Source organism: Aythya ferina (genome assembly GCF_964211825.1).
Source record: "Aythya ferina genome assembly, chromosome: 11".
NCBI lineage: Eukaryota > Metazoa > Chordata > Aves > Anseriformes > Anatidae > Aythya > Aythya ferina.
The window spans coordinates 17,255,305-17,269,741 of NC_140307.1; the positions used below are offsets into that span (position 1 = coordinate 17,255,305).

General features: G+C 36.9%; 1 long non-coding RNA gene across 2 annotated transcripts in view; it reads left to right on the forward strand.

Moving 5' to 3' along the window:
- Nucleotides 1-3,972: 3,972 nt before the first annotated feature.
- The window catches only part of LOC311443034, a 51,927-nt gene continuing 41,462 nt past the window's right edge, over nt 3,973-14,437 (forward strand). For both annotated transcript variants that reach the window (XR_014697034.1, XR_014697035.1), the window contains exons 1-2: nt 3,973-4,155; nt 6,251-6,358. This is a non-coding gene — a long non-coding RNA (uncharacterized lncRNA). The remainder of the gene's footprint in view (nt 4,156-6,250; nt 6,359-14,437) is intronic.

Below are 14,437 nucleotides of genomic sequence, written 5' to 3' on the forward strand. Positions count from 1 at the left end.
TTCCTTTCAAATTTTTAAAGTTATATATATATAATCACCACTTCTGCTTAAATTTGTATAAGCACAAAGGCACTTCTATTCTGCTGTGATAAGGCATTGTGCCATGTCCGGATTTGGAAGATTTGAGCTTAGTTCAGGGTGGTTATTAAGCAGAATGAGATGTTACCTTCTGATGCATTCCAGTATGAAAGGATTGAGTTCCACTCGAAACTGGCTTTAGTGTTGTATCACATACACAGTTCCTTGTGATTTCTTTCCCAATGTGTTTGACGCAACTAGATGTTTCCTTTTAGCTTTAATCTTAATGGTCCAAAAGCTTTTTGTTCAACCAGAGGATTTTTTTTCCAACAGATGGTAATGAATGTAATGCAAGCAAATATAACTAAGTGGGTTGAGAGAGAGATGCTTTATATTAAGAAAGTCAAAGGATACTCAAAGGATAATAATGTTCAATAGCAAATATTTATATTTTATCTGTTGGTGAAATACAATCAGGATTAAAGCAGAATGAACGAAAACTGAGATTACCAACAGCATGTAGTAGTTATTGAAGCGAAACCATAAGATAGTAAAGTATTTCATGTGTACCAGTTCAGTATAAAGTACAGATCAGATGGATTCACTGAGGAAAGGAAATGGGTCTGCACAATGAGAAAAGCTATGAGAAGGAGAAGAAAATGCAAAATGTGAGCTAATTCATGTACCCTTTCTAAACTCTCAGAACTCTCTTAATAAATCTCCCCAACTTCTAAGCACATCAATTGGCGTGCTATGCAGTTACACTAGGAGACCTAATAAATGCGGTGATTTGTCATAATATACTTGCATGGTTAGTGCGAAAAATGAGTTATATTTTTCTATTAGCATTTTACTCTTGTAAGTCTTGTAATCCACATACACTTTATGTACGATTTGTATTGCAGTTCATTTGCTCCAGAAAGTGATACATCTGTACTGGAAAATGACAGTTTTGCATTTTTCAGAGAACGGCTGTGGATGACAAGTTGTCTTTTCATCTCTGTGTCACATTAAGTCACTGCTTCACCAAAAATATTTTATTGCTGTACAAACTTATGTTGGCTTTGCTGTTTGGATCCTTTCATCTTCTCTTCCTTCTCCTTTCTTTCAGTGACAAAAGCTTAACCTCAAAATACTCATATGAATATACTTTGCACTTAAAATGTTTAAGAAATCAGTATTATAAAAATGCTTTTCTGCTTTACTTTTTTCCATGTTTGATGTGGAAATAATAACTTCATGTGTTAAAAATGGTTTGGATATCTTTTGTATCAAATTTGCATGTATAAAGCTTCAAATTAAGAAGCTTTCAGTTTAACTACCTTGATTATTTACCAGTGTTTTATGTATATAGGAATATTTTAATGGTAATGTTATGAGAACAAAACGTTTTCACATTAAGCTATCTGAAAGAGTTCCCAGTGGCTTTGATTTTTAATGAAAATGTCTGTGCCTTCTTGGCAGGCTGGAAAGAGTCATTGAATTTGTTGAATTTTTACAAGTAAAGCAGTTACTGTTTGCTTTATGATATTTTATATCCTAAAATTACACTGTTCTGTTTGTTCCTTAGCCGTTGTCTCTTAATTGTTCTGTTAGAGAGGCATGTATCTCTCCTTTCTACTCATGTTCACACCAACAACATATAGCACCTCCAAGCAAGGCCAGCTTTTTCAGAAACAGAGGGACAGACTAGTATGTAAGCTGTAATTTGCTGTTTTGGGCAAATAGTATCCTGAAATAACAGCTATAAAATTTTCATGCAACAAATGGGGAAAGACTTTTAAGATATTTCTGCTATTTACTTACACTTCTGAGCAGGCAGGGAGCTTCAGATGTTTTCCCTAACATGTGAAATTCATGCTCTAAACTCTCTTTTTCTTCTTCATCCTGTTGGGAGTAACCAGCGTTAATAATGCAAAGATGGGGCCACCAGATCAGTAGACAAGATTCAAGGCCTGTGGAAATCTAAGTCTGTAACATTCACTGCAGCAGCAGATGAAGAAATCTGGACATTTTTATCTTGAAATACATTTGGCATGCATTTTACCTTTCTAGTGGTATGTGTCCTTCGTTACATGATTTCAAGTGCAGTCCAATGGAAGCTTGCCCTTCAGCCATTACAGACTAAAGGAGTCTTTTGCAAATGGGCGTCAACTAATTGACTAATCTGTGCTCTTGTCTTGCTAGGACAAAGGTTATTTTTGTTTGTTGGGGCTTATTTTATTTTTTGGCTACTGGTTTCACTTGGTGCGAAGCTTTTTACAAATTCAGGCCTAATTCACTGACTAGTTTCAAGTTTTCTCATTGGGCACAGAATTAGTGTGACTGGAAAAGCTGAAGAGGAACTGTTCTCCACTTCTGATTTATGTCTTCATGGCCAAAGCAGAAAGCAAAGGACATAGAGCCTTAGGTTCAGGATCACCTGACCATAGAAAGAATGTCAACTGGGGTCTTCTGTCTCTTTGAAGAGTGGCTTGGCAAACAGACTCCAGTGCAGGTTGGTTATGATCTCACATGTTGCAGCAGTTTCACATGGTATATTTAAGTGTTCACTGACGTAGCGATAAGAATCCCAGAGGTATCCCAGGAACTCATATCATGAAACATCTCCAGTGACCTGGACAGTGATGCAGGATATAACTTCAGCAAATGTGTGACTGATCCTAATCTGGGTGGGAAGCAGCTCACATGGTGAATGGCACTTCCCCATCCACAGGGACCTGGTGACTTGGACAACTAGACCAAGCATAGATCCATAGATTTACTTGCTGCTCTCTGCTCTTCTCTTAGGCTTGCAGTTGGAATTTCCTTAGGCTCATGAAGTTGCATTCTGAAGTGAAGCTTGGTATTTGTGTTAGTCTCATAACCAGAATAGTTATTTTCAGTACCTTGTGTTGATCAGTTTGGTTTCTTGGGGCAGACAGTACCTTTACCTCAAAAAGGGCTCTTGTGTGCTCTTGTGTGTCACAGCATACGTGGAAAGCAGTGAAAGAAGGCAGCCTACGCTGCACCAGCACGTGAAGGCCTGGCCAGCAGCTGTATCTTTTCTGTTCGCTTTTCTCCCTTATGCATGTCTTTTTGCCTGATTCAGTTTGTTTGAGAGGACTACAGTTATGTAAACAAATGAAAACTACTGTGAAGGGTCTTACAAGGAATATTGATTTTTTTCCCATCAAATACATAACTTTCTATGTAAAATCACTTTTTAGAAGTTTTGCTCAGATAGTTCACTCTTACAATCGTGAAAGAACTTCTGTTGTTTCATTGAGTGGCACATAACTTTCATGGGGTCTTAAGGACAGAAAGGCAATGTGGTTTTTGTTACAAAACTCCCGGAGCAATATTTTCAGCTTCTTCATAGAAAAGCAGCATAAAGTAAGAAGTGCTGCTCTGAATCAAGGTAATTTCCTAATACGAGCTCTCTAGAACAGAATTGGTTATGTTTGGAATAATAATTCTCACGTTAGAAGTAGCAAATTAATTATGATGTACTTGTGTGGTAGGAACTCTTGTGTTTGTCTCCTTAATTGCTAAATAGTTAAATTTGTAGAAGGAGGAAAAGAAACTGGGAAATGGCCTTACAGAGAGAATTGAACACAAAAACAAAGCCTGTAGCAGTATTCTGTAGTGCATTTTAAAAATAGTAATTTTACGTTTAGTGGGGCAATACTACTTTCACTTTTCTCTGAATACAATTAATTTATGGCCAGCACTTCCCACTCTAGATAAACTGTCCCTGTTTCAGCTACGTGTGACCTCAACCAGGTGGCACAGGAGCCCTGGCTGTGGGATAGACCTGTGCTTTCAGACCAGCTGCTGGATTGCATGCAGGTGTGCGTGGGGTCTGCCAGCTGAGGAGGGTGATGAGAACAGCTTTGCTAAGATACCTCAGGGAGTTTTCCATAAAACATTCTGGGCTTAATGTGAGCTAAGACAGTGTTAGTGATACTTACACGTATTAATTAGGGGAGTAAATGTGTTGTGCTATTAAGAGCTATTTTTATCTCAATACTTTATCTCAATAAGGAATATTACTGCTTTAGGATCTGATGATAACAGTTCTGAATACCAGCAGGGAAGGATTTTCAGCAAAGACAAAATATTTGTATCAACAGAAATTGGCTCAGTGCTGTTCTGGTGACTGTTAATGTGCTTCAAGGTCGCTCACACTGTTAGCATCCTGATGTATTAGCAATAAACTGTGTGGGTACAGTACTTAACAGTACAGTTTCCTTTATTGGTCTCATTAACATAGATATGGGGCTTACTTAAAGCTATGTGATGCTTGTATGTAGCCTGCAAGTGCCATTCACCTTGATTTACGGATATAAACTCATGACATTGCTAATATTGCTGACAGGGTGAAATAAGGCATTAACATATTACAATATATATATACACATATGTGGTAAAATGGATTGGAATCTTGTCTTTGCCTTTCCTTTATTTAAGTTTCCTCTCAAAAAAATGCAATCTATCTATTGTTAAAATCAATAGATCTCCCTTCGGCAGGAATTATGTCAATTATGCTGATGCTTTCATAAGTGTTTCACTTTTATTCAACTTTTTTGTGTCTTGGATGCAGTGGAAGGAATTGACTTGGATTTCAATAGCAGTGTTTTTTTTTCTAGTTCATTCGTGTTGGAGAGTCTTGCCAAGCTGTGCAAGGAGCTTCTGCTTGCTTGTTTGCCCATCTGGTTTGTTGTGAGCGTTTAGTGGTTTGCACTCAAACCATCTCTATGGCCCTGGCACTATACGATTACATTTATTCATTTAAAATAGAACACAGAGTTCTGAGAATTTGGGATGTCTTTTCTGTGATAAAATTTACAAATCTATGTCCCTAGAATAAGTGATTATAGTTTTAATTGGGTTCAGGGGGAGTTGAACCTACAAACCTTATGCTTCTCACGTGTTAGTGAAATTAATTGTATTTGCATTTTAAAATTTGCTTCAACCCTTACTAAAAATAAATAAAAACAAAAGAAAATGAAATTTTCTGAATTATTACTGTATACTAAATGATGCAGCAAGTGGTTAAATATCTTTAAAACTACAGTCAGCACAGTTAATATTATTTGTAGAGAGAACCCACTGTATTTCCAGTGTTGTAAGTTTCAATGTTGATGTAGTAATACTTGCAGAGGAACATTCTTTTCCTAATTTCAGTTGTGTGATTAAAAATCCATCTGCTCAGTTGTGTGCTGTTGTCCAATTGAATGCTGCGTAATGTGCTATAAAAATCTGAAATAAAATTTTGAGAGAAAAATAAGAAGTGCTATAACATTAGTCATCAGCCTTGAGCATGTAATTCAAAAAAACTTGTATCACTGGTGTAAAGTAACATTATTGTTCATAGCGATTATTTCATTAAGTCTAACTCACAAGGAGAAACCTTGAGATGCCTTCCTGAGTCGTCTTTTGTCATTTTCTTGACTTAGGTGGAGCCTTATAAGCACCATAGGGCTGTGATCTTTGTATTGTATTTATGCTCTCGATACTACAGCCTTTCAGAAATTATATTTATTAAAGATACTATATTCTACACATACATTTTGATAGTCAGCTGTTGTTAACTTATTTTAAAGTTTGTGATGTCAATGTTTAAAGTGTATGTCAAGAGTGTAAATTCCATATTCCCCGTAGCTGTGAGAGCTAAGAACCAGCTCATTCCATTGTGTCAGATACTTGTATCTGAAATGAGTCATTCAGTCTGGCGGTATTTAAATGAATCCCTGATCTTGAAATACTTTTTCTGGGAGCACTTTTTGTCCATAAATAGCCAAAGTCACGTGGTAACTATAGTATTTATTATCGTATAGATCTGTAAACTATATGCCAATATACTACTCATTTTTACTCAAGCAGAGAATTTTCTAATAGTGAAAATACACCCAGCTTATACTAAGAAGTTTTTCTCTGGAAATGTTAACATAACTAACTGTAGAAAGGATCTCTAGAAACTGAATACTCCTTAAGCCACTGGTTAATTCAGAAGAAAATAATTATTCTGACACTATGCAGATTAAAAATAAATGTAGCTTTTGTATGGGATTATTAACAACAAAAAAGTTGGTTTTAAAATGTGCACTTTTAAAAGATTCTTTAACTAAAATAGGTTTAACTCCACATCTTTACGCTAAATGCAGAGAAGACTTTCAGTAGTTAAAATTTGGCAAATACAAATCTAACCTTGAATTGTGGTGGTTTTTTTTTTTTAATCTTCTTTCAGGTCACTTGAGCTCATGAGAACACAACCTCTTCTCAGGACGCATCATGACATGGTGACAAAGGCCAGTTCTTAGGGAACACAAGGATCTACATTCCAGCCAAGAAAGAGGTAGGTGTAAGGCTTGTCTTCTGTTTTGAGTAATTTATGAAGGTATATCTAATATCCTGTGGTGACAGATGCATGGTCATGCTTATTCATGACCTCATTTGCTCTCTCAAATTCAGTGTAATTCTAGGTGTTATGACATAACTTTCTAAAAATCTCTTAATCAGGCTTTATTTTAAAATAACTTGAATTTATATTTTTTGGCAACCTGAAATGCTTTACAGTTTTAGTAAAAACAGCAGCAACAAGAACAAACAGAACTGCCTACAGATGCACCAATGAATTACATCCATTGAATTTGAGTTTCATTTCCCACCATTTCATATACTAGTATCCAGAGAGCCTTTAAATTAAATAGCAGATGGCAGCTACAGGCCCTGGGAGAATCACTGCAATTTTGCATAAATACAGTCCTAAAGCATCTGGAAAGTTTTCAGACTTTATGAGACTTAGTTCTAAAAGAAAATCTAATTATTTATATTTCACTCTTTAATGATGACAAGTTGGTATAAATTGTAAAAGGAACATTGTTTTTCCTTGAGAAGACGTATTGTAGTTACACTATGGAGGGTAATACTTTGTTGTGTCATGTCTATTCTCACACCATAGAGTTACAGTTTCTTAGTGGAATTTTCCGCATATCCACAGTGCTGATGAACAGTTATACATTTCTTGTGTAAACTATGGCCATAATATTTAATGGATTATTAGAAAAGAAGTGATTTTTTTAAAATACCAGGTTTCTCTTTTGAATTGGTTATTCATTGGGGATTGCAGTTGGGGACTAAGCAGTCTTGATAGTAAACCCTCCTCCTGAGATGGGAAAGGATCCACAACATCTGGGAATCTGTCCTACCGAAGTGACACTGAGTCCTAGTGAATATGGCTGATTTGATTGTGGCTTGCTGGAAGCAGGTTTTCTGTAGGGCAAATCACCAGTGTTGATCTGCCAGCCATTCTCTTCTGTGCAGGCAACTGTGCAGCTAGAGGACCTTTATATTCCTGTTCTTCCTGCTGCTGTGGTTGGGAAGGAAGACAGCTTTGGACAGTCCTGTGCAAATCTGCTTGTCGTGGCTTTGTATCAGATAAAGCATTTTTGTATTCTAAACCAGCGTACCTACCAAACAAAAAACTTAGAAAGTGTTTAGTTTTCCAAGTGCAAAAGAACCCTATTTATAGCAACAGTTGAAAACATTTAATATACTTTCCAATTACTTAGTCATCTCTCAGTTATCTGAGGTAATAGAGGTGGAGAATGGGAGAGAAATTCAGTGTAGTACAAATTATATATAAATTAAGGTTATAAGAATATATTAGTAAGGTCAGATTTGAAACACTTGTAAGGAGTTTTCTGTGGAGAGTACGTGTGGGCAGCACAAACAGGAGAAAGCAGAACAGAGCCTGATGCAAATGGCTTCCCTAGTGTGCTGAGGAGCAGAGAGAGGCAGTGCAAAGGAAAGGCCGGCTTCATCCACTGTGCTAATAATCATCCATGTACACATGAGAATGGGCTGTAGTTCCAACTATAGCATCAGGCGGGCAGAGGTAGTCACAAATTGTAAGTACTGCTGAAACACTAAACCTAGCATAGAAGAGGATTAACGCAAACTAAAAAGTGAATAGAGCTTCCTAATCATAAAGCTATTGCTGCAGCTGCCACAGAAGCAAAATCTCTATTTCAGTTGTGTGTCATTATGTCTGCTTCACTGCAGTTCTGACTATAACGTGTGCCAAAGGCATGCTTCTGTCTTTTAAGTGGATTATAGGAAAGGTTAGAGAGCTCAGAACTGCACAGTTGTTTTTTTTCTGTCGCTTAGGAACAAACACTACATATTCCCCATGTCAGTCTCTTATATGTAGTTTCTTCTTCAAGTACTCAAAAAAGTACATTTAAAGCTCACTGTAATATATTGAAGAAGTCCAGAGATGCAAGAAAGAGCCATCTATTTTCATCATCAGGGGAGTTTGTTGCTGTCAGGAAGGCTAAATGTGCTAAAGGCCACATATTGTCTTCATACACAATGTCTCCACACCGGAATCCAGGGATAATGTAAATGAGATGAGACAGTGGTTTCGCTTAAGAAAAAAAAAAAAAAAAAGAAAAAAAAAAAAAGGTCCAGTACTGAATGTGCAATTAAAAAAAAAAAATGTTTAAATAAACAAGTGGCTTAACCATGCTGGGAATCACTGACATATATTGATAATTATCCCCTTCAGGTATATACCCTTTGTAATAACTAGTCTTATGTGTTTGCTGACAGATTTCATTGTCTCTTCCTATTCAGTTTAATGCACTACATCATCTTGAAAACACTCAAATGTAAACATCTGTGCTTTCTCAGTTGGAAAGGTATCTGGTCGAATTACAGACTGTATGCTTCTTCCTTGCACTACACTTTTCTGAAGAGTCGTTTTCTGAAGAGTTTTATATGCACGGGTATATACCATTTTCTGAATAATAAATAAGTATACCATGTTCTGAATAATAAATAAGAAAGGGAAATAACTATTCCCAGTAAGTCAAAGTGTATTTTTAATATACTTATTTACTCTAAGGATAATACTCCTCACAGCTACGTCTTACCAACAGTGCATTTTGTATCATTGTGTTGGTGATTTACAGAGCATGGCAGTGATCTCTCAGTCTGTATCAAATCATTACCAATTAGTGATGAACCTGTGTTAGGTATCTGTGCATCATGTCTACCTACCAGAAATGTTATTTGTGATTAAGGTCCAGTATTAAAATTTGTATGATGCATATCTGTCTGTGACTGGGAGAGCAATGTGTATGACCCCAGGCAACAAGCAGGTTTTGGCATGCTCATCTGTAAGTAATTGGGTAGCCCGGCTGCCCTGCGTGTCCAAGCAGAGAGCACAACTCTGCTCTTACTGAGATCAAGGAGCAAGAAATAATAAGCTGAATGGCTTATATTTTAAGTCTCTGCAGTAAAAACAAATGACAGCCATTCTGAGCAGAGGTAACTAAGTATTTAAAGGGAATTAAAATCATTCTTGTGTGATTGTGTCTGTCTCTCTCTTCAAACCAATTTGTGGATGTATTGCTTCAGAGGATAGAACTGTACAACCTACCCAGCCTCTCTCTTTCTCTCTCTTTCTCTCTCTTTCTCTCTCTTTCTCTCTCTTTCTCTCTCTTTCTCTCTCTTTCTCTCTCTTTCTCTCTCTTTCTCTCTCTTTCTCTCTCTTTCTCTCTCTTTCTCTCTCTTTCTCTCTCTTTCTCTCTCTTTCTCTCTCTTTCTCTCTCTTTCTCTCTCTTTCTCTCTCTTTCTCTCTCTTTCTCTCTCTTTCTCTCTCTTTCTCTCTCTTTCTCTCTCTTTCTCTCTCTTTCTCTCTCGTTAAACGGTAAGTGAAATACAGACTTCATTGCCACTGGTGCAGGTCTAGGTTAATTCAGACTAGGTGTCTTCAGGTTTTTTTTGGTTTTACTAATGTGAATCTGGCTGAAAGGAAGAGTTAGTTAGAAATGCAATTGTGATACTTCTACCCTGCAAGGCTGCATAGCTATTCATTTTTAATACTTCTCAGATAACAAGTGAATTAGAATAGTAAATGTTCCTGATGAATAGTAATTATTCCTTAATTATTCATTTAATGTATAATTTACATTTGTATATTGTTAATTAAAATGCAGTATGCTACAATTAGGGTATATTCAGCTGGTAATGGCAGCTAATGCGCACAAGGAAATGCAAATTTAAGGCTCAGTCTGTGTCTAAATGTTATCAGGAATCTTTGAGGGTATCCTTTCCATCCAGCTACCCTGGATGTACTTTGCACCCTGTATGCACTCAGTAACATGTTAGGAGTTGACTTTTTCTTCTATATATTAAAATAATCATGCTATTTCTTTACATGTCAAGGGATTTATAGTTGTGATACATGAAGGAGATCAATATCAGGCCTTTCATTTGCAGTCAGCAGCATTTTGCTTTCTAACAATGCCTGAGAGCCTGAAGAAAGGGTATTTTTATTTATTTATTCAGTTTTTTGAAGCAATCTATTTTTGTACAGTTCAAGCATTTCTATTAAATCCTGTGTGTGTGTTAGTCTGCAAGCCTGGAGAAAAAGCCACATGGGTAGGCAAATAGTTTAGAAGCTTTCCTGGTCAGGAATTCAAATTCATCCAGACTGTGTGGCAGCTTTATTAGAAAGCAAGAAAACTGTTTTGTGACGTGGGTTTATTGTCAGTCATCCAATGAATTTGAGTGTCTTTTTGAAGAGCATTACTATGTCATTAAACTCAAAGAAGCAGCCATTTATTTTATTTCTCACAGAAGAAAGACAGGAAAAGAGAAAGAAGGAAGCTGGTGGAAAGAACAAGATTGTGTTTTCTGTATATAATGTGTGGACTTTTCATCATCTCAGAATCTATAACTCTTATTCTTGAGAGTATTGTTTTTTTCTTTATTCTATTTGGGAGAGAGATTTTCTTTTGTGAAAGATAACCCTCATCCAATGCCACTGAGGTCTATCTCTCATTAGGATTAATATGAAGACTTAATCTGAGCACAAGCAAAAAAATCTCCTTTGCATTACAGTTACTTGCATTTATTCTGTGGCTGATGGAACACTGATTATTTCTATAAAGGGTGTATTTTGGTATCTAGCAGAAAATCAAGGTCATTTGCAATATAGCAAGCCTTAGAGTTAGTAAGTGTATTTTATCAAGTTATCAAGTATCTTAAAAGGTTATTTACTTCTCGCAGTAGGTTGATTTTAGAATGAGTGTGCTGAATCACCTCTCTATGGGGCTTTCAGACAATTAGAGATCAGCTCAGCTCTGACTGAAATCGATAGGAACTGCAGATTGTAGGCATGGCGAGAGCTGGGGGATTTCTGTTGTAAATATGAAAATTGTTTGTTCTGTAGTTATAATAGTGGTGTAACTGGATATCAGGACTGTGCTTGTATGCATACTCAGTGCATGTAAGTCATTAATTCATTATCTAGGGGATGCAGGATCTTCTTGGCTCAGCTTCTGCATAGAGGAGATAATGGAGTAGTTTGCATCTGGGTGACTGACGGAACTCCCAGGCACCTTCAGGGTGAAGTATTTGGTAGCTTCAGGACCTTTCCAAGAGGAAATTTTGGACAGTTCTTAAGATTTTTCCAGGCAGCTCCTGCTGCATCTAATCCAATTTGTATGCTTAAACTACCACCCTCAATGTCATGTCCCAAGGATTCCCAGAAAGTACCTGCTGCAGGAGTGGTCAAACCGAATATAAGCAAGACATTTGTAAGTGACCTGTAGAAACTGTTTCTGCAGATGCAGAAATTGTCAGGTAGGACAGGCTTTTCTACATAGTGAACATATTTAAGCATAAGGTATAGCAATGTTTATGTTTTGTATATAGTTAGGATAATAGCAATGCATTGGGTATGCACCGGAGTGATCATGCAAGATACTGGGCAAGCTGGATTGTCAGATTTGAGCAGAACAGCGGTTTCAGTAGTCTCTTACAATCCAGGGGAAGGTGCCGCTGCAAGGACCCTGACAACAAAAACTGCCATTGCCTTCCAGACAGAAGTTGGTCCATCCTGGTGCAGAGGTTTGATATCCCATATGAGCGTTAACCAGTACCTAGATCCAAATGAATTAAGTTTTTGTTCATAATGAACACCGTTCATGGGTGTCTGTGCAGCAGTAAGCACCACTGAAAATTAGTGTCTATGGTTAAATAAAATGGTAAGAATGTTCTCTTTTCTTTCCTTCACTTTATTCACAACTTGTTCCTAAAGCCTCTTCTGCAGTGCTTGTCACCACTTCTGATGGGTGGCAAGTATCTGGGAGAGACAGATCTGTCAACTCAGCTGCCTAAATGTCTGACCTGCTTCAGTTAAAACAAGTGGCTGAAAAAGACCAGAGGGAGCTTTAGCAATGCATCAGCTTTTTCATGGTAGTGATACAGTACTATTTGCTGGATTAATAATTATTGTGAGCATACTCTTACTCATATGCATTTTTATTGCCTCTTTTTGGTAGTAATTGAAGGAAATTTATATTTTGTCTCAGTAAACAAGCAAGTCTCTTCGTTTGCCAGTCTGACTTTGCTAGTCATTTTCCTTTGTGACTGTTCATTCCAAAAATGATTTAGCTTGAAGTAGTTACCGAAATAGCTTGAAAAAAAAAAAAAACAAAAAAAACTAAAACTTGATTTCATTTATAGCTTCTGTCATTTTTATGATGCAATCTTAATAAATATCTCATTGCTCATTGCTTTCTTGGACAATAAATAAGGCTGTGAGAGATGATGATGGTAATGATGGGAATTGTAGCCATTTCTGCAGTGAAAGATTTCTGCTTCTACTTGTTTCATTGGCTTGGGCACGGCAGCACTTAATGCATCGTAATGTGACAGTTTCTTTTAAAGTGTTATCACCAGTGTAGCATTAAAGTGTATTTTTTAGCACTACAAGATCTTATGCAAGACACACTGACCCTCATTTTTTCCCTTTTTTTTTTTTTTTTTTTTTTTTAACTAAAATGATATTTCCCACTGAGCTGTAAAACCTGCTTCCAGCTTTCACCTAAAAACTTTTGCTTATGTTATTCATGGCTTAAATTGTAGTAATTATTCCAGTGTAAAACAAGAATGCATCCTCTGTGATAGTTTAATATGTTTTTCTGCTGTGTAGGACTACCTGTTGATTTATAATGGATAATTATAACCTATTTATATAACCACATTTAACTACATATATCCGTGTTTATATATCCCTTACAACCCTGTTCTGCATTGATTGAAATGGAACATAAATTACAGGTATGTACTTTATGATGATGCATTGAGATTAATAACAGAGAATACAAATACATTTTGGTGACTGGGAGCCTTTTACAGCAAACACCTATGGAGTGTTTGGAAGCTTATTTCACTCAGTGAAAACTCCCTAGAAGGAGTAAATGATACCAGCTTTTAATTTAGAAGGAGTATAGGATCTCAGGAACTACGTATGTGAATATACTCCTGGAACCTCCGACCAGGAGATGGGAAAGCTTCACCTTTATTTTCTATAGTTTCTTTTCAACTAGGGCTGAAAAAGTTAATTTTGAAAATCTGTAGTAGTGGTGAGTGAGGACAGTCTTCAGTCTCTGTGTGTAACTTCTGCCAAGTAAACTAGTGCTTTGGCCATCCACTGCAATGTGGGGAGAGCACTGGGGCAAGGTCCAGGACAACTTCTAGCTAATTCCAAGTGGTGGCTGTAGCTAGTGTGGGGAACTCCAGTTTGTTGGATCTCTGTTTCATTATCCTCTACCTAAAATAGCATATTTATTAGGTGCCAGGAGTGTTTGAATGCTAATTTGTGTTCTGTAAGTTCTGAATATTTATTATTTTGTGCATATAAAAGGTCATTGCTATTTTCAGTGGAAGCATAGGAGCTGTGTATCTCTATATACATATGTGAGTTGGCATATACACTGTAGCTCACTTAGGTATGGTCAATATATTCAGTTGATTATTGAAGTATTTATATGTATTTTCAAGGAGTATCTCATTAGCAAAATTGTGAGTTAAAGATTTCATCCTCTTTGCTCCCCTGCTGTCTGTCCCCTCTGCCTCTCTTGTGAAAAAAAATCAACATCTGCATTTGTGGCCAGAAAGCTGAATAGAGAAATACATGCTTCTGTGTGCTTCTCCAAAGGAAAAGGCATCTGCTTTTTACTAATTTATAGGAGATAAGAGTGTGCAGTTTTTCCACCACATATTATGAGAGCTTTTTCTAAAGACAATTGTTTTCTTCAACTCAAACCTGATCTGAAAATCTGAGTATGAAATTACATGTGTTACACAGATTAACAGTATTTGCACACTTACTAGAGCAAGACCTTTATGGAGAAGGTGCGGGCAGAGACTAAACTTGTTATTTCAAGTAACTATCTTAATCCTTCCCCCTGTCCTGCACCTCCATACCCAAGAGGCCTGGTTCTTTCCCAGGGAAAGGTGCTGTGGAGGATGGCTTGAGTGCTCCAGCTCTTCTTTCCACAGTCACTAAGGGGTGACTGACATGAGTGAAATCCCCATTTTCCAGGCTTCAGGCCGGACCTGTGTAGTTGCACTG